General features: G+C 42.2%; 1 protein-coding gene across 8 annotated transcripts in view; it reads right to left on the bottom strand.

Annotated features, from left to right (window-relative positions):
• The window catches only part of Ggact (gamma-glutamylamine cyclotransferase), a 42,561-nt gene that overhangs the window by 20,419 nt on the left and 3,021 nt on the right, over positions 1–19,121 (bottom strand). For 5 of the 8 annotated variants that reach the window (XM_040741503.1, XM_040741700.1, XM_013120108.3 and 2 more), the window contains exon 2: positions 1,501–1,556. The exons of 2 other annotated variants lie outside the window; for them this stretch is intronic. The gene's annotated coding sequence lies outside the window, so the exon portion shown is untranslated. Of the gene's footprint in view, positions 1–1,500; positions 1,557–9,566; positions 9,587–19,121 lie in introns of those variants that run through there. One more of the 8 variants, XM_040741751.1, reaches the window with a different exon arrangement.

The raw sequence follows: 19,121 nt of genomic DNA, 5'->3' as shown, positions 1-19,121 counted from the left end.
ATCTAGACCTCCTTTCCAATATTAGTTGAATGAATCTGTTCCATCTTCATGAGTATATGTAACTTCAGCCATTTAATATTTGACAAAGATGCCAAAAACTCAGGCTTGAGAAAAGAAAGCATCTTCAACAAATGATACTGGAAAAACTAATGTCTGCACAAAGAAGAATGAATTAGACCCTTATCTATAACCTTGCATGGAAACTAACTCTATGTGGATCAAGGACCTAAATATGACACTGGAAACACTAGAAGGAAATGCATGCCATCCCCTACATGATATATGTGTTGGAAAGAACTTTCTGAGAAAGACTCCATCTGCCCAAGAATTAAGGCAAGCAGAACTTTATAAAACTAAAAATCTTCTGTACAGCTAAAGAAACAACAGAGGAAGCCCACAGAATGGGAGAGAATCTTGGCCACCTATACATCTAACAGAGGATTAATATCCACTAATATATAAAGAGTTAAAAAAAAGACGTAAAAACAAAACAAATTTAACAAATGGGCCTGGGATCTGAACAGAGTTCTCAAAAGCAGGGAAAAAAAGAAAAGTCCATAGTCCCTAGCAGGGACAGGAGAAATCTGTTCTGATGCTTCTAGCCCCTAGGGATGGATGCTGCTTTCTGAGAGACATGCTAATTACGTATTCAAATTGCCTCTCCTCCACACACAGTTCTTTCCATGACTCTGGGTTAAGTTAGTCCAGTTTCACTTAAACTTAGCGTAATAATAAAGGGTAGAGAGCACAAAACAAAGATCCAAAGATCGCTGTTGTCTTAGTGCATGTTAAGTAGATAGTCCCAAGCCAGCCTGAACTATGATTCTGAAGGATGAGTGTGTTCTGCTGCATCAGACAATGTGGACTCAGTCTCCCCAGTGAGCATCACACAGGGCACTCACAGTAGGCATTTCAAGATGTAGAGCCAGGTTACGACCTGCACGCAACAATTGTAGATTTCTGAGAAAACCTTCTGTTTTCTTCTTTCTAGAATTGGGCTCATGTTTCCCAACGAGTTATTCTCTACTGACCACTGACTGCCAGCCATAAGCATCCAATGACCTTGGATTCCTCTTTCCCCTGACCCTTCCCTCTCATGCCCAGGTCCCTACCCCAGCTCCTCCTTTCCCAAATGCTGACTGTGGGGTTCTCAACTCAGCTCCTGAGAGTGCTATGGTAAACGTTCTGGTGGGGAGGGATTCAAGCTTTATCAAGTGGTGCTTTCAGAACCAACAAGTAGTCTCAGGAAGAGTACACTATACCACAGAATCATGACATGGACAGTGGTTTTCTACTTTATCAGCAACTTTCTTCTAAAGAAAACAATAGCTTATTTCTGTAAAAGATAACTAAGCAAGGGTGGCTAGCCTTTTCTCAGAAGCATTTGGTAAATGAATTCTTTCTAATATAAAATCAGTTTGAGAATACTACTCAAATGAATGTTTGTAGTGCAACATGCATGTTCCACATTTCTGGCTTTCATAAGAAAAACACCATTACCTTTTCAGATTGTGTTTTGAACAATGCACACAGATCCTTCAGGAAGCAACTCGTCCCTGTGGGGATTGGGAAAGGATCAGAGTTAAGCACTGAAACAAGCAATTAATTCCCATTAGAGGATTAAGGCACTCATGCTCACTTTGAATCAGGGAAGCAAGTTGAGAGTGAATGTACAACCAAGAGGTTATTTGTCAAAGTGAATAAATTAAAGACCCAAAGAGCAGCTAGATGCACAAGGGGAGCTGGGTAAGATTTCATGTCTGTGGGAAGGACTGCCTTTCTCTTTGCAAACACTGAGGAAAGCAGGGTCTGTGCCATATGCTTCTGTGTCCATTCTAACAGATGTGTCCTCTAGAAGTAAGCCCAGTCCCTCATCTTACCACATATGTGCAGTCTAGACAGCCGCACATGGCTGCTCAGCTTCGGTTTTGCTGGGAGCTCTAGAGCCTGTACTGAGTATATTTACGTAGTGTCTCTGTGGACGAGGTCACAGATATGGTAAGGACCAGGTGGCAAACCTACAATGTCAAGTCTGAGGTGCCCCAAAGAAGAGCCTTTGTCTCAAACTTTGTTATAACCTGGAATAATATGCCTATCCAGAAGTCATCCCAAAGGTAGAGTAGGCTCAGCGTCTCCAAATGCTTTAGCTCAGCAAAACCTGGCTAGTTAACACTTTCAATATTTATAAACCAAAACAACAAAGAAATGTCCATCTGGCAGGGCGCTGCCTGAAATGCTGTCACTCAGCAGTTTGCTTTCCTGTAGAATAATCCATCGAGTTTCATATTTCATCACTGAAGCAGATTCTAAGGCCTTAGCTTCACTGCTGGATTGGTCTTTCCCACTAGCCACCTGGTGGCAAGAATGTAAAAGGCAGGGCTTGAACTTTACTAAGGTAGTCTAAAAATCATGACTACTGCAATGTCAGTCCATACTTAAAATATGCAGCAGCTGAGTGAGCCAAATACGACAAGAGCCAAGGCTTAAAGTCTTCCAACATTAATTTGATAAAGGATTTTAAATGGATGTCACCTTCTAACATAAGAACAACTTTCTGAAAAGGTACCTCATTAAACATTCATACTGTTTATATTAAAACTTAGTGACACAAAGAAGTATTAGTAAGCTTTCCATGTCATCACTTCAGTCTGCCAGTTGTTGTGATAGGAACAAGTGGTCAGATGTGTCTACCACTCTCAGTGGCTGAAGGAGTCATTCCAGAACCAGGAATTTCAGTGCTATAGACCCACAGCAAAGCAATTATAAATGGTGTTTTCACTCGTTTCCAGCATCCACCATCTGTGTCAAAGTCGGCTGCACCAAGTTCACAACGCTAACCACAGCCTTTGTCTTCACCAACTCTACTAAATATCACCCTCTGCCCCCCATCCCACCCCCCCAGCAGCCTGGAACACACACAAATACACCCATAGTAACCCTATTTACCTTGGAGAAAAGGATGGGCACCTAATATACTCATTAATTATTAAATAAGTCTCTTAGAACTGTAGGAAACAGGTGAAAAAACAAGATGTTGTGAACTTTAAACCTGGCCCTGGCCTGTGAGCAGGAGCAGGCACTGAGGCCCTGGGCGTCTTGCCAGGGAGGGCTGGACACATTCTGCAGATGCTTTGATGCTCTTGTTTGGGTCTTTATATAAAGACAAGACCTTCCTGCTGGAGCCAGCTTTACCAATCTTACCACTATGCCAGAAAGGAGACAGCCAAATACTGTCCTCGCTGGCTACCTTTGAAATCAGGTATGACCTGCTCCAGACTCTTGTGGGTCTGGGAAAACAAATCTTTATGGCCCTAATGCCACAATGGGCTACAAATGTAGCCTTGGCAACGATTCTGTGAATTTTTAATATTTTGGTCATAACAAAAATGTTTTTCATGCTGTGTTACTTTAGAGACTCAGCGAATAAAGGTAAAGAAAGGTCCTTGACATTAACCCTAATGAGCTGAATTTGATGACTGGGAACCATGTGGTTGAAGGACAGAACCAAATCCTGCCCTCTACATGCATGCTGTGGTACACATGCCCTCCCATATATATTTTTTCTGTGTAATTTTAAAGACTTAAGGCAGTTATATACCATCTTCAAAGAACAGTGACCAACAGTATAGTCACAGTCTTCGCTTTTGCCCATTTGGAGTATGAAAGTGACTTGAAAATGAAAGTGACTTGAAAGCATCCCCAAACATTGACACTGGAAGGAGCCTTGTGCACACTGGCCAGGTACATTGGGTTCCACCAGGTGGCTCAGCAGCCAGACTCCTGAGCAGGCAGCTCCAGACCTTGGAACGTGCCAATAACCCACTGGCGCCACCTGCAGCTCAAGCTAAGTCCAACAGGGTGGCCACTTGGGAGACTGCTGTTCTTGGTCAAATTCCAGGTTTAAATGCTTCAGTTCCACTCTCAAGTTCATGGCTGAGGTCACACAAATTGTGGGCTTTAAGCAACTGGTGTGCAACACAGTCTGGGTGTAGGCCTTTAGGTATCTCACTCAGTGCTAGTCTGTGCCATCATTGCTGGTCAACACCCCACCAGAGGCCAAACAAGAGAGAGAGAGAGAGAGAGCCAAGTGCTGCAGATCCTAGGAGGTGACTTAGGCAGGAGCCAGTTACCCAGGCAGGTCATGTTCAGACAGCTGTATGCCTCTATCTCAGCAAGGTGGGGGGTGGCTCATGGTAGGATACCACACTCTGGAGGAGGGCACAGGGACACTTTCCAACTTGATGTAGGCGTTTCCACAGTGGTAGCTATTTGTGAAAGCCATTTTGTGTGCAAATAAAGAGAATGTAGAAAACACCAGTGAGTTAGGCATAGTGCTACACCACCTGTTATTCTAGAACTCTGGCTCATGAAGAGAGATGGCAAATTCAAGGCCATCGTGGACTACAACAACCCTTTTTCAAAAATTAAAAACTAATGAGCATACACACACAAAGGGAGGTAGTTTGGAGGCCACTGAACCTTCTGTCTTTGCCAATGTGTCAAGGAATCCAACATGCCTCCTAATCCCTAATCAGAAACAGAGGTTCCACAGGCAGCAAGTTCCTGCAGTCTTTCTGAAATGGGTTTATGCTGCCCTGTTAAACTCAATCACTTTCTGGAACCTGACTCACAGTGAAACAGAGTAAGACACATGATGTTCCTCTGCAGCTGTTATCTAGGTTCAAGGAAAGAAGGCTGAATCTGGATCAGTGCAGAGGAGGTATCAATGCAGGATGTGTGGGGTGCCCTGTGCTCAGACACCGGCACATAAAGCCCCTTTTTCAGACACCAGCTCATAGAACCATAACGTTTTTCACCCACCCAGGGCCCCATCTATGCTAACTGCTGACTGAGCAGTGACTGCCCACACTTGGCTAAGAACACAGCAAATGATCTGCCTTTTGGAGTATTTTCCAGGCTCCTGGAGGGGGGCGGGATTTTAACTCACTCTTGACAACTGCTCGGAATGTTTATTCTGCCTGGAGCAAGCACTCTGGTCAAGGAGGGAGGAGCTAACAATCCAGGTCTTGTCCTAACTCACCCTCTGTTAGTGGGAGAGGCAGGGAAATGGGGCATCTAGGTCTGGCTGAAGGTGGTAATTTCCAGTCTGCCTCTGTCCCAAAGGCCTCCCTGTTTTACTTTGAGTCAACTTCCCTGAAGACGGCTCTCCCTTTCCTTCATTGTTCTACAGTATGATTCCTTTGCATTTTGGAACTTTTTGTTAGAAGTACTCTAACTGTTTGAAACAGGAGTGTTTACACTACAACATTGCTTTATTTTTCAAGGACAACTCAAGCTATAGTAACACTCTGTATGTGTATGTGTGTTCTGGGGATTCAAACTTATGGCTTCAATGGTAGGCATGTGTCCTACTAGTAAGCCATTTTCCCAGCTCAATTTAACATAAACCTTGCATTCCCAACATAAAAACTAAGAAGAAGCCTGGGAGAGCAATTTAAAATGTTGCACATTCTCTACACCTCTAGGTAGTTTGTTACCAAAACACCCAAGAAGAATGAGAACTTAACCCTTTTAAACAACTTCTACTTAGAAGTCTAACCTACTCAAAATGAAGAAATTAAAAACACAAGCTAGGCTCCTGGGTAGGGTGCCAAATGTGTTCTCTATTTAGAAGATTACCAGTCAATTTCTTCAGGACAGAGAGACAAATAACTTCATGGAGTTCAAAATCAAGGCCAAGTTCTTGGTTGTTGGGGCAGGGGTTCCCCCCATCCAAGAAAAAGCAAGGACTAAAATTTGTATTACATTGTTAAATGAGTTGCATAGATACAATACCTTGAACAAGATTCGAAATGCATGTATAGATGTTCTAACAAAAATAATTTCAGCTTTATATCAATATATAAAAAATCCAAGCCAATGTAAAATATTTACAACTAATAGTTGCTTTTAGGTTTAAAAGTAGACTCAATAATCTACCCTTATATCCTATCATATCCATGTCTCCCTTTTTTCTTTTCAAAACAAGAACTCTAAAGCTAATCTTTTTTCCACAAAGATGACATTTTAATTCTTAACATCTATGCCCCAACACAAGGGCACCCACGTTTGTAAAAGAAACGATAATACAGCTTAAATCCCATATCGACCCTGACACACTGACAGTGGGAGACTTCAATACCACATTCTCACCAGTACACAGGTCATCCAGACAAAAACTAGACAGAGAAAAATACTGGAACTAACAGGCATTATAAACCCAAACAGACCTAACACATTTATAGGACATTTCACCCAAACACAAAAGAATATACCTTCTCTGCACCTCATGGAACTTTCTCCAAGACCGATCACATACTTGGACATGATGCAAGAAAATTGAAATAACTTCCTGCATGCTATCAGACCACCACAGATTAAGCGTAGATATGGACAACAACAAAAAGCTTACAAACTCATGGAAACTGCATAATCTCTACTCAATGAAAAATGAGTCAAGACAGAGATAAGAAAGAAATGAAAGACATTCTAGAATTCAATAAAAATGAACATACAACAAAGCCAAACTTAAGGGAAACAATGAAAGGTGCTCTAGGAGGCAAGTTCACAGTAAGTGCCTACATAAAAACAAAAACCAACCTTCCTGCTTCCCCATGTCTTCTTCTACCCTCCTCTCAGGAAGGATGAGTTGGGCTAAGAATAAAGGAGACCAGGATGAGAGATACCATAATAGTTGGAGTCATTATAGCTTTGAGGAGAGAGCTGACACTAGTGAGATTTCGAGAGATGTACAACTGGAAAACTAAGTAATAGCAGAGAGACTACATTAATAGCCCTTACCTGATAAGGTTGATGACTACCTTATGTGACATCCTAGAACCTTCATCCTGTGACCAATGGAAGCAGTGACAGATACTCACAACTAAACACTGAACTGACGCCCTGGAACCCAGTGACAGAGATGGAGGAGTGATGAGCAAGGCAGTCAAGACCGTGCTGGTGAAACCCACAAAGACAGCTGACTGGACAAGGGGGAGCTCTTGAACCCCAGACTGTTGACTAAGAGGCCAACAGGGGACTGATCCAGACTCCATGAATGTAGAGTCAGTGGGAGGCCTCAGAAATCTCTGGGGCCTTGGGCAGTAGACTAGTGTTCACCATGGCATACAAATGAACTTTGGAAGCCCATTCCACATGGAGGGATACTCTCTCAGCCTGGATACATGGGGAAGGGCCTAGATCCTGCCCTGAATGAAATGACAGACTCTTGGAGATCCCCCCCCCAAGGAGGACCTCACCCTCCCTGGGAAAGGATGTGGGGATTGGGTTGGGGGTGGAGGGTGGGAGTGGGGCTGGTGGAGGGAGAAGGGGGGGAGCTGGGATTGACATTTGAAGTATGCATGTTTCTAATTTAAATAAACATACTTAATAAAACAAAAAACCCAAAAAAACTAGAGAGATATACTAGCAATTAACAGCACACCTGAAAGCTCTATAACAAAAAGACATCGTCATAATCAAGCTCAGGGCTGAAATCAATAAAATAGAAAAAGAACAATACAAAGAATCAACAAAATGGTTGGTTCTTTGTGAAAACCAACAAGATAGGCAAATGCTTATCCAAACCAACTAAATGGTGGAAAGAGAATGTCAAAATTAACAAAAAGGAGAACATAACCGTCACTGAAGGTTGAAATCCAGATAATCTAGAGACTCATAAGGACATGCTTTAAAATCTATACTCACTCAACAAAATTGGAAAATCTAAAAGAAATGGATAATTTTCTCAATAGGTAACAGTTACAAAAGTTAAATAAAAATCCAATAAATAATTTAAATAGATATAAAAGCAATCACAAAGTCTACCAACCAAAAAAGGCCCAGGGCCAGGTGGTTTTAATGCAGAATTCGACCAGACTTTCAAAGAAAAGTTAACATCCAATATTCCTCAAATTAGTTCATAAAATGGAAACAGAAGGTGTAGCACGAGTTCTAATAGGTCTTAATAATGAAAACCTGAAGTCAGATATTGGGGTAAATGCTGAAAGGTCAGAGAAGTAAAGGAGGCAGCTACAAGAGAGGCCTCTTACCTCTACTGAATCCTCAGACCAAAGGGGCAATCCTTTCCCTACGAATCCTCAGACTGAATGCCATGAGCTCTTCTCTCTGCCCAACCATATCACTCTTGTCTCCACCTCCCTAGTGCTGGAATTAAAGTGTGATCCACCACCACCTGGCTTTGTTTCTCTTTTAGACTGGATCAATCTCGTGTAGCCCAGGGTGGCCTTGAACTCACAGAGATCTGCCAGCCTCTGTCTTCCAGATGTGGGATTAAAGGTGTGAGCCACCACTGCCTACTATCTATGGCTAACTAGTGTGCTATCTCTAAACTCTGATCTTCAGGCAAGCTTCATTTGTTAGATAACAAAGTATCATCACAAAAAGGAACATTGCCCAATCCATTTTATCAGGCCACAGCCACACTGATACCCAAACCACATAAAGACCCAAAAAAGAAAGAGAATTACAGACCAATTCCCCTTATGAACATACATGTAAAAACACTCAACAAAATACTTGCAAACTGAATCTAAAAACACATCAAAAAGACCATCCATAGTGATAAAGTAAGCTTCATCCCAGAGATACAAGTATGGTTCAATATACAAAAATCAATAATAATGTAATTCATCATATAAACAAAACATGTAAGACAAAACTACATGATCATCTCATTAGATGCAGAAAAGGCCTTTGACAAAGTCTAACATCCCTTTATGATAAAAGCCCTGGAGAGATTAGGGATACAAGGGACATTTCTTAACATAAAAAAGCAGTTTATAGCAAACTGATAGCCAATATCAAATTAAATGGAGAGAAACTCAAAGCAATTGCAATAAAATCAGAAACAAGACAAGGCTGTCCAATCTCTCTGTATTTATTCAATATAGTACTTGAAGTTCTAGATAAAGCAATAAAACAACTGAAGGAGATCAAGGGGATACAAATTGAGAAGAAAGACATATATCATTATTTGCAGATGATATAGTGTAAAGGGAAGCTTTTTCTTTGAGAGAAGCCTTCCCACCAGCCTGGTTCTAGAGCCGCATCAGTCCCAAATAAAGACACAGGAGGCTATATTAATTATTAAGCTGTTGGCCTTGCTTGTTTCTTACTGGCTAGCTCTGACTTAAGCAATTACCCCATAATTGTTAATCTACGTATTTCTCTTACCGGAGAATAGTTCCGGGCTTCCTATCCCATGGTGTTACATCTTAACTCTCTGTGTTTCTCCTTCCCAGAGTCCTCCTGGACTCCTAGTCCCACCTATCTAGATTCCTATTGGCCAACAGTGCTTTATTGACATAATCACAGGACTTCCCACATCATCTCCTCTTTTCTGTCTAAACAAAAAGAAAGGTCTTAACTTTAACATAGTCAAATTATATATAAAAGAACAGTTATCAAGTAAGAACATAGTTACAATATTTTGTCTATCAACATTTAGCAAGATTTAAAGAAAATATCATCTATCTCATTCTTGTGAGTCCAAACCAGATAAAGAGGATATTCAATGCTATAAGGAAAACAATATATTTATTTACCAGAGAGAGAGAGTCGCACAAACCAGGAGTTAGAAGTGTGGCTGGCTTCCAAGAGAAAAAGGGAGGTTCCTTTTCCTTTCACTTCCTTTTATATCTACCTGTGTCAGTTTACATGTCCCCGCCCTCATGGGCGGATAGCTTTGTGGGGATCACTCCTACAATATAGTATATATAAGTGACCCTAAAAATTGCACTGGGGAAGTCCTACAGCTGATAAACATTTTAAGCAAAGTAGCTGGATATAAAATTAACTCAAAAATTAGTAGCCCTCCTATAAACAAATGACAAAAAGACTGAGAAAGAAATCGGGGAAACAATAGTATTCACAATAGCCTCAATTAATATACCTTGAGGTAACTCTAACATACCATAAGATGGAAAGATCTCCCATGCTCATGGATCAGTAGAACTAACACAGTAAAAATGGCCATCCTACCAAAAACACTCTATAGATTCAATGCAATCCCCATTAAAATTCCAACACAATTCCTAATAGACCTTGAAATGACTTCTTATGAAAAAATAAAAAACCCAGGATAGCTAAAACAATCCTGAACAATAAAAGAACTGCTGGAGGTCTCGCCATTCCCAATTTCAAGTACTACAGAGCTACAGTAATAAAAACTTCATGGTACTGGCATAAAAAGACACATTGATCAATGGAATCAAATTAAAGACCCAGACATAAATCCATACATCTATAGACACCTGCTTTTTGATAAAGAAACCAGAAATACACACTGGTCCATCATCAACAAATGGTGCTGGTCTAACTGGATGTCTGCATATAGAAGAATACAAGTAGATCCATAATTACCACCCACACAAGACTTAAGTTGAAATAGATCACAGACCTTAACATAAAACCAGATACACTGAACTTAATAGAAAGTATAGCTTTGAACTCACTGGCACAGGAAATTACTTTCTGAACAGAACACCTATTCCACAAACACTAAGATAACAATTAATAAATGGGACCTCATGAAACTAAAAGGTTTCTGTAAGCTAAAGGGACTCCACACTGTCAGTAGGACAAAATGGTAGCCTACAGAATGGGAAGATATTTTTTACTAACTCCACATCTGAAAGAGGGCTAATATCCAAAATACATAACGAACTCAAGAAGCTAGGTATCTAAAACCCCAAATAATTCAATTAAAAAGTAGGATACAGGGAATTCTCAATAGAGGAGACTCAAATGGCTTAGAAACCCTTAAAGAAATGGTCATCATCTTTAGCCATCAGGGAAATGCAAATCAAAACCTCTTTGAGATTCCATCTTACACCTGTCAGAATGGCTAAGATCAGTAACACAAGTGACAGTTCATGCTGACTAGGATGTGGAATAAAGGCAACACCCACCCATTGCTGGTGAGAGTGCAAACTTGTACAGCCACTATGAAAATCAATATAGTGGTTCCTCAGAAAATTGGGAATCGATCTACCTAAGGACCCACATATATCACTCTTGGGCATACACCCAAAGGATGCTCCATCCCAACACAATGACACTTGCTCAATCACATTCATTACTCTCTAGTCCAGAAATTGGAAACCACCTAGATGTCCCTCAACAGAAGAACAGATAAATAAAATGTGGTGCATTTACACAATGAAGTACTACTCAGCTGTTAAAAAATGGCATGATGAAGTATATATAGGAAAACAGAAGTAGAAAAAAATCATCCTGAATGAGGTAACCCAGACCCAGAGATAGTTATATATTCACTTACATGTGGATATATATAGCCTTTAAGTACATGATAACCAACCTACTATCCGTAGACCCAGAGAGGTTAGGTATAAAAGGATTTAAGGGGACATATAGATCTCCCTTGGTGGGGGAAATAGAACAGATTTTACACGTAGACTGGAAGCAGATGTGGGCGGTGATGGGAACAGGAGAATCAGGTGGGGAGGGGAAGGGAGAAGACAGCTGGAATTGTCGGGCATTTGAGGGGTTGATATGGAAACCTAGTGCAGAGGAAACTTCCTAAAATATGATCCTAATGAGGTCTCCTAATAATGGGAGTGGTGGTGGTACTGAGTCTCAATAGCCATCTCTTGTCACCAAGTGAGTCTTCCAGGACTGGGACTGGGTTGCATTCAATTGAGTTGTTGGTCAAAGTGGTCTCAAGGAAATCCCCCAAACAACCCAAACTGTTGCTAAGACAATGGTTTTCTCTCTACAAACTGACAGTGGGCTCCATTGCTGAGGACAACACCCACACAACTCATTGAATATAGAGAAGTAGACCTGGTGCCTATATGGAATATGCCCTCACCCCAACATTCTTGTGCCTTTGGTGCAGGAAGTACCCTTCAGGCTGCCAAAAGAGAAACATAAATACCAACCCAGCCACAGAACCTTTGACCTCCCTGAAGATATGCTAGGGCAATTGTGGCACAGAACTTGTAGAAGCCAACCAATGTCTGTTTCGACTTAGGGTTCACTCCACAAGATGGGCCCCATAACGATACTGCTTGTGTGATCAAGAACTAGAGACTAGATAGCCCAGAGACCTAGGGTAAAACCAAATACTACTTGTCTTTCAAGAACAAAAGACTCCCAATGATATTCTGCTGTATGCACAGACTGCCTTGCTTAGCCATCATCAGAGAAGGTTCCTCTGTCAGTAGATAGGAACAGAACCAGAGACCTACAGCCAGACTTTACAGGAAGAGAGAGTCTAAGTGGGAGCTCTCCGTCGAGTTTCTCATCTCAGAGCTCAGAGAACACAGAAGAGGAGCCGAAAGAGTGTAAGAGCCAGAATGGACGGAGGATACCATGAGAACAAGGCCCTCTGAATCAACTAAGCAAGGTGCACATGAGCTCACAGAAACAGCAGCAGCAAGCACAGGACCTGCATGGGTCTGCACCACGCCCTCTGTGTATTTATTATAGCTTTCAGTTTAGTATTTTTATGAGACTCCTGAGTGTGAATAAGTGAGTCGCTGATCCTTGCGGCTGCTAGTAGGGCTCTTTTCCTTCTGTTGGGTTGCCTTGTCCAGCCTCAGTGTAATAGTTTTTGCTTTATCTTATTATTTTTTATTTTGACATGTTTGGTGTTATCTCTTACAAGTCTGCTCTTTTCTAATGGGACACAGAAAGGGGATGGATCTAGAGGGGAGGGAAGGTTGGGAGGAACTGGGAAGAGAAACTGTAATCAGGATATATTGTATGAGAAAAAAAGTCTATTTTCAATAAAAGAAAAAATAAAAAAGAAACTAAACTAAAAGCACAGAACTCAAAATTAAGCCTTTTTTTCCTAACTACTTTCTCCAAAGCAATCACATTCTATCAGTGCTTGTATTACCCTAAGCTGAATTCAATTAAAACAGCTGAGAGATAATTCAAAACTCAAATTACAGATTTAAATGTAGTATATATTTGCCCTTTAAATTTACCATTATTTTTATCATCATGAGATTAATCAAATGATAGTTCTGAGCATAAATTAGAAACCCCAAATACCTATGAAAATAACAGTCTTTAAAATAATTTCTTCTCAGGTCAGTCTTGAGAAAAGGGGGTGAAATATGAAGGTAGAACCCGTCTGTGAGCATCATTACTTAAGATCAGAGCACTGATTCTCAGAGTCAGAATTCGAAGCCTGTCTCATTCAACATTCCCAACAATGCTAACAGTTTCATTAGTACATTTAGCCACCACATTGTAAGCCACCTTGTACTTACTGCCTGAAATGCTGGAAAAAAAGACCTGCTATTTTACAACCTAACAGTGTTTGAAACAAAAGGGCCCTACAAACCCCTCTGCCAAATCTGACGTCTATCTACACAAGTCCATAAACCATTTTTTTAAAAGACAAGATATTTCTATGTAGTCCTGGCTGTCCCATATGCAGATCAGGCTGGCTTCAAACTCACAGAGATCCTCCTGCCTCTGAGATCCTCCTGAGTGCTGGGCTGGAGGAATGCACCACCATACCTGGCTTTATAAATCAATTTTCTTAACAGTAACAATGAGAGTTGGAGGTCTATACTTTGTCTTTAAAGATTTGTGTTATGAGGCATGTGCACAGGATGGGGGTCAGGCAGTACATGGATATAGATACTTTCAGAAGCAAGAAGCAGGTTTCAGATCCCCTAGGGATAGAATTATAAAAATCCCTCTTCCCCATGGTGGTTTGAGAATGGCTCCTACAGGCTCATATGTTTCGATACTTAGTCCCCAGTTGGTAGAACTGTTTGGGAAGGATTAGGAGGGATAGCCTTTTTGGAAGAGATGTGTCACGGGGAGGCAGGCTTTGAGGTCTCAAAAGCCCATGCCATTCCCAGTCAGAGCTCCCAGCTTCCTGCTCGTGGATCAAAATGTGAACCCTCAGCTACTGCTCCATTGCCATCCTGCCTGCCTGTCACCATGCTCTGCCACGATGACCACAGACTCACCCTCTGAAACTGTAAGCCTCAAATAATCTTTTTTCCCCTATAAGTTGCCTTGGTCCTGATGTCTTATCACAGCAATGGGAAAATAAGATAATCACTCACACACACACTTTGTTTTTAAGATGGGGTTTCATGTAGCTCAGGCTGGCTTCAAATTACCCACGAGGGTAAAACAACATTGAATTTCTGATATTCCCGTCTCTGCCACCATCTTCAGAGATTACATATACATTCTAACAAACCTGGTATGCAGTGCTGGCAGCTGAACCGAGGACTCTGCCTGTGCTAAGGCAAGCACTCGGCCACCTGATCTACAGCTCCTCCTTAAACAGTAGGCTTATCACAAGAAGGTGCTGAAGGTGACACCCGCCTGTGACTGGATACCGTGAGGGAGGGGGGCATTCACGCTTCCTAGCCTCCTTTGCCCTCACCTCTCCCTACCCCATCACTACTTCTCTAGCAGTGTTATACTGACACACTTAACTCCATCCGGGTTGACCATCCAAACTGGTCTTGTTGCTATACTCAACAAGACTGGGTGACCCTTCCACCTTCCACAGTATGTGAAAGACCATGCCTGTAGGAGGAGATTTAGGACTCCGCCATTAGCCACGTGGCGCACTAGAGGCGCATAGGGATGTAGTAATAAAAGGGTGGTTTACCGCGCTGCTAACCACACACACTTTGGGCGTGACTAGAGATGCATATGGATGTAGGCAGTGAACTACGCCGCTAGCCAGGCCCACTTTTGGGCGTGGCTAGAGGCAAGTACGGAGGTGGGAATAAAAGACTTTGGCAGCACTGCGCTTGCTCTCTTTTCAGCTTCCGGTTCGCTAGTGAAAGACTTGACTCATCTGGGTTGCCTGGTTTCTCTTGTAAGTAATTTCTACAAAAAACAGTTACCTATACCCTCAACAAGTGTGCCGTTTATCCTTACAGAAACACGTGCCTCTGTCTTTTCCTGGCTATGAGGTTCTGCTGGGCACTTGGCAAGCTCCTCTCCCAAGCATTCCTGTATTTGTACAATTTCTGCCTCCTGAACATAGGCAGGTTTAGTGATTCACTTCAAACAAAGAAGAACAAGATATTATTCTAAGTTAGGCTATTAAAAACAAACACGCTGAGGCATCTGTCTTAGGAGTTCTTTGTCTCAGATTTCTCAGTTGTCAGGCTGCCATCTGTGGCTCTGTATGGAGATGACCATGAGAAGAGAAACTGAGGTTTCCACGATATCCAGAAAGGACCCAGTTACTGCCCCATTGTTTCATGAGTTCAGGGCCTCTCTGAGTCAAGCTTGGACCTCAGCCTTGACCACAACTATGAGGAACCTGTTTGATCAGCTGAGACACAGAAGCATTACTGGACTTTGCTCTCTGTGTCTCTAATGGGACTGAAACTGTGAGTTGCTCTGGCCTGTGCTTTTATGTGGGCCAAGGGGCAAAGGCTGTAAACTGTTTGTGGGGGTGGCTTTCAGAGAAGAAAGCCCAGGTAAGATTTTCTCACACTCGGGCTTGGAGACGAACAAAGAAGCAGTGGTATACATCCAAGAGGCCATTTAGGCCTCTAAGAAGTTTGGGTGCTCAGGGTGACAGTCCTTCGGACAGGAGCTCCCTCCCCCTTGCAAACAGCCCACACAATGTGGTTTTACAGCCTGACTGGTAATGGGAGGCACCTCATTCTCCCCAGCCTTGCTTGGGAGTCCTCAAGGGGGAGCCCTATTGTGGGCAGTCAGCTTGTGACCAGGAAGGATCAATCAGATAAGTTTAGGGCTGCCAGACTTTTCAGTGTCAGAGAGGAGGGTTATTAATACAGAAACATATTAAGCCGTAGTGCTTTCTAAGGTACAGGTTAGGTAGAGGCTACTGGTGTAAACCCATGGTTTTCTATGAACATTAATGAGTAAGTAAATACACATAGCCATGCACACATGCAAGAGTAGATACAGAGAATGGCTCCCATACTTGAATGTCTGGCTCTTTGCTGCTGAGCTACTTAGGAAGGATTGGGAAGTATGGCCTGGTTGGAGGGGGTGTGCCACTGGGAGGTAACTTTGAAGTTTCAAAAGCCCACACCAGACCCAGTCTCTCTCACTGCCTACTGCCTGTAGATCAGAATTTAAGGTCTCAGGTCAGTCGCCATAACTTCCTGCCACCATGCTTCCCACCATGAGGGTCATGAACTAACCCTCTGAAACTGTAAGCAAACCTCCAACTAAATGTTTTATTTTATAAGCCGCCTTGATCATGGTGTCTCTTTATAGTAATAGAACAGGTACGTTCCAACAGCAGTGAGTATACTGCACTGCAGATACTGGCTTCTAAATACCATTTTCTAATAAGGAATGCAGTTTTTTTTGGGGGGGGGGAATGGATGATCCCTAGGTTGGGACACAACATCCAAGAGGAACCTGAGCAGGAAAGCAAGGGGAGTACTCAGAAAAACATGTCAACTTGGAAGGACAGAGAAGCCTGCTAAAATGGACACCATCTGTTTAAATCAGAGACAGTTTGAGCATCCAGAGAAATATCAGCAGCAGTGGCTATAGTGAGATCTATAGCAGACATGCACATAAGCAAACAGACAGACAATAATAATGCAATGTAGGGTGACCACAGAAACACAGGAAACCTACATAGAAGAGCTACCTGTGGGAATGGGTAGAGTTATTCTGCAAAAGCTGTAGGGGCAAGCCTTACTTAATACAAGGTCTTTATCCAGGGTTTCTATTTGTAATCTATAATGAAACTACAATTTCCTGGAGTGTCCCGGCATCCTTCAGATCAGACCTATTCAGTGTTACTCTGGCAGCAGGAGCCAGTGTGGGGTAGATACAAGAACATACACCTGGTGTGATATGACATGCCTAGGTCACAGCTCTTGGGAGTTCTCCTAGAGCACACAGTAAAGATCCTGTCTCAAAGTAACTAAAGAAAAGAGAATTAACACAGACCTTTAAACCAGCTGCACTGCAACTTCAGGGTCGAGAAGAGACAACTGTGAATGCCTGTCCATGGTTCAGACACCCCATCTTTCTGAACTCTACCCAGATATAATCATGTCTGGCATGTACCTGTGTCTGGTAAATGTTAATTCTTTTTTAATTTTCTCACACACACACACACACACACACAAAACCATACATTGGTTATCTAGTTGACCAATGGTTTTGAGGCTGTTGCACTTTGGTTTTTGTTTTGTTATGTTTTCAGACAGGGCCTCATGTAGCTGGCTGAGCCCAAACTCACTACATAGCCAAGAATGACCTTGAACTCTTGACTGATCCTCCTACCCCACCTCCTGAGTGCTGGAATTACAGGTGTGTGTCTTATAACTGATGTTCTTGATGACAGAATTTAACTTTTTGTGCACAGAAAATAAATCATCTAACTACCTTTTGACATTAATAATGGTACATTAAAAGACACAACATCTCCACAGTCCTCAGCAGCATGGTTCACAACAGCCACAGGCTAGGAGCCACTCAGAGAAGTTCTTAGAGAACATCATATCAGGTATATATCTATTTGTCACTAGTGATTTTGTTATAGTCTCCAAAGATCACCCAATAAAAACAGACTCAGTAGCCCTATCTGAAACCCATGGGACCAGAAATGTTTCAGATGTTGGAACATTTCAGATTTTGGAATTACTTAACTGCATAGACTTCATATCAAGCACTTCTGGGGGTGGGGTGGGTGGGGCTGAAATGCAAAATGGTACAAAATCCAACACTTGGATTTTAGAGCATTCCCAATTTCTGTATTAAGAATTTCCAACCTATGTCTGGCCTGGGGTCACAGTAGTTCAGAATTTGTCATGAGTTTGCTTGAGACATTTGTCAGTTGGCACAAGTAGAAAGAGACCACAGAGATTCTAGTAAGGGGTGGCAGACAACTCAACTTCTGGAACCAGATATATCCATCATGTATCACAGCCAACCAGGGACTGGCACTCCTGGTCCATCTGAAAATCTACCTAGCTACTTGCCTTAAGAAGCTAAGACACCGTTGTCATCCTGGCAGTGACTGGCTGGTCTTCGTTGAGCATACCCTAGAAAGGTGGACAAATCATTTTCTATTCTTGTTTCAGATAAGACAGAGGGGTCGTTAACTTTTTAAAAGCAGGTGTGATGATTTGAACAAATGGACAATGTCTGGTACTTCTACTCTCACTCAGACCTAACTCAAAATGTCACCTTTTCCTACTCTTTGCTATGTCAAAGGCACTAGGGCCAAAAGGAATGAAGTATGGTTGTTCTTATCTAACTGGACTCTGAAGCCCAGCAGAGGGTCAGCAATACATTAAAATGGCCAGTTCAGCCAGGTGGAGGTGGTGGCGGCGGTGGCACACGCCTTTAATCCCAGAACTTGGGAGGCTGTTAGTTTGGACACAGGATTCAGAGGATCTGAGCTGGATGTGACCTGAAAGCTTCCCCTCAGAGGACCAGCTTTCATAGTACCTGAAGGTACTGTACAAGCCACCAAGGGAGGAAATGACCAAAAATCATACCTATCTGTGACACCTATAAACCACAACAGTGACCAACAAACAGGGCAAGAGATTCCTCAGGGTGCAACAGTGGCAACTCATATCTTGGCAGTAACCAAGTTATCTAGTTGGACCTAAGCAAAAACAACCCCCAAGCTCAGAATGTGGTAACCAGCCAAGTGATATCAATAAATCACCGACAGTAAAGAAACCTGTGGAAAGCCTCAAACAGTTCAGTGGGTAAAGGCACTTGCCACCAAGAAGGACAACCTGAGTTCAAGCCCTGGAACCTTGTTGTGAAAGGGAGAACTGACTCCCATAAGCTGTCCTCTGAGTTTCGCACACATACACATAATAGATAAATGTTTTTATTTTTTTTAAGGAAGGAAGGAAGGAAGGAAGGAAGGAAGGAAGGAAGGAAGGAAGGAAGGAAGGAAGGAAGGAAGGAAGGAACTCATGAATTGCTCCAGATCAAAGTCAGCAAGTCATGGCCTGTGTGTAAGCTGAACCTTGCAGGGAATTAAAAATAAGCAAACACATATATGAAAACCAGAAAATTAAACATGAGCATAGTTATACATATGTAGTATATGTCAGCCATGGCTACTTTTATATGGCAACTTCAGAGCCAGGCATTTGTACAAAGGCTCAGGGCCT

Source organism: Mesocricetus auratus, unplaced genomic scaffold, assembly GCF_017639785.1.
Source record: "Mesocricetus auratus isolate SY011 unplaced genomic scaffold, BCM_Maur_2.0 Super-Scaffold_2245, whole genome shotgun sequence".
Taxonomy (NCBI): domain Eukaryota; kingdom Metazoa; phylum Chordata; class Mammalia; order Rodentia; family Cricetidae; genus Mesocricetus; species Mesocricetus auratus.
This window is presented reverse-complemented; position numbering and strand designations above follow the sequence as displayed.